Here is a 2,315-nt window from a genome sequence, read left to right as displayed (position 1 = left end):
GCCTAGACCTAAAAGAGTACTAAATAATAGCCTTATAAGAACTAGTATATAATAAGCAACCCCGTAAAATATACTAACTAAAAAAATACTACTTTTTATATAAACCGGACCTAGCTACCCGTATATACTTTCTAATTAGCTAATAAATTAATATAAAGGTATAGAGCTACTATACTATCAGCCCTAATATAGCTAAATTATAAATAGCTATAGATAGGGGCTAAATTAGTATAATTGATGTTTATAACCTAAAAGATAATAGACCTTAGATAACTACGTAGGGACTACTATAATATACTATTAATATAGTAGAAGGCGAGATAATAGTCCTTTAATGCACACTATATAGTATAGGGAGGATAGTAGGCTATAGTAGAAGTATAGGTAATATACTTACTTAACGAACTAGAATCGCGAGGCCTTGCCTTAACTACCCTAACTATTAAATCTACCTAGAAAAGAGGGACCTAAAAGAGTATAATCGACCTAATATTTATATAAGAAGCGCTTATAGACTAGCTATATTAGCAAAATGTTTATGCCTCCTAATAGTACTAACAGCTCCTAATAGCTCTTATTAGGGCTATTAGGAGCTTTAAAAAACACTTATAGTTAATATCCTATTAGGAGGTTACCCGGACTATTAGGACAATAATAAAATTTTTAGATTTAAAAATAGGGTATATTAACACTCTAGTATTTATAGCTAGTTAAAAAAATACAAAATTATTTTAATTATATATAATCTAAATAATCCAATCTGCTAACCGCCTGTGTCTGTTATAGGAGCTCTATAATTACTTAGGCGTTAATTAATTAACTAAGAAGCCTCTTATAGAGGCTCTAAATCGTTAATTGGCGATATTCCTAATAATTCGCCAGCTGTATACTGATTTCCTAACTAGGCCTAGTCCCCACCTACCTGCCTGTCTGCCTGCCTATTTGCTTATATTAGTATCTAATTTAATTTAGGGGTGGGGTCGGCCCGATTAAAGGCTCTAATTAATCCAGATCGTTCTCTATAGCCGTTCGCTAGCTGTATATTTAAATAGTAGTTATCTAGGATACCTCCCTAGAAGGCCTTAATTCGATTCGGTAATGGGCCGATATTAAATTTAATTAATTAAATCGTTCGTGGTATTCGCTAGCTGGTTATTTAAAAGGTTGTCGTCTAATTTTAGTAACGGTCGTCGTTTAGTTCTAATAACGGTCGTTAGGTTTTGGCAACGGTTGTTTAATAATAGTGATGGTTGTTTACTAGCTGCCGTTCTAGTGTTTCCTAAGGTAGGGAGGATGTAAGGAAGGGTAAAAAATAAGGTGGCTATAAAGGGGATATAATATACTACTAGATATTATGCGTCTCTATACTTTTATAGCAAGTATACTCCTAATACAAAGTCTAATATATCTATTTTTACAACTGTATCTAGTTCTAGTTAATAAATTTTAAGAATTAGCTCCTAGGTAAATAACTCTTTAAGTTCCTTAAACAACTTCTTTTATTTATCTCTTTATACCTATAGTTTCTCTTTCTTTATAAGCCTGGTAAATGGTTTAATATTCTTTAACTACTATACTATAAACCTCCTATAGTAGTTATAAACCCCTAAAAATAACCTTAACTATATTACGTTCTTTAGTTTTTACTAACTTACTATAGCTTTAATTTTTTTGGGTCTATACTAATATAACCTAGTTTAATAATAAAGCCGACGAAATTGGTTTTTTTAGTAAAGAACTTATATTTCTTAATTACTACTAGTATCTATTTTTCTTGTAATCTCCTTAAGACCTATTTAACGTATTCTCTATATTCTTCTTTAGTTATTAAGTAAATATTATTATTATTAAAGTATGCTATAATAAACTTATTAAGGTATTCTCCTAATACACTATTAATTCTCTTTTAGAATATTACTAGTGTATTTATTAATCCGAATTATATAACTAATAGTTTATATAGCCCTTCCTTTAACCTAAAAGCTGCCTTCTATTTATTACCTTCCTTAATTCTAATCTAATAGTACGCCTATCTTAGATTTATCTTTATAAAGATTTACGCATTGCCTATTTAATCCTAGATTTCGCTAATTAAGGGTAAAGGATACCTATCCTTCCAAGTAATACTATTTAACTGCCTATAGTTAATGCATAGCCTAAGTTTTCTATTCTTCTTTAGTATAAATAATACTAGATAACCTGCTAATAACTATAATGGTTTAATATATCCCTTTTATAAGTTCTCTTAAACAAACTCTTTAAGTGCTCTTAACTCCTCTTAAGTAAGCTTATAGGTTAGAAAGAACCTTAGACTT

Source organism: Cenococcum geophilum (genome assembly GCF_001692895.1).
Source record: "Cenococcum geophilum 1.58 unplaced genomic scaffold K441scaffold_78, whole genome shotgun sequence".
Lineage (NCBI taxonomy): Eukaryota > Fungi > Ascomycota > Dothideomycetes > Gloniales > Gloniaceae > Cenococcum > Cenococcum geophilum.
This window is presented reverse-complemented; position numbering follows the sequence as displayed.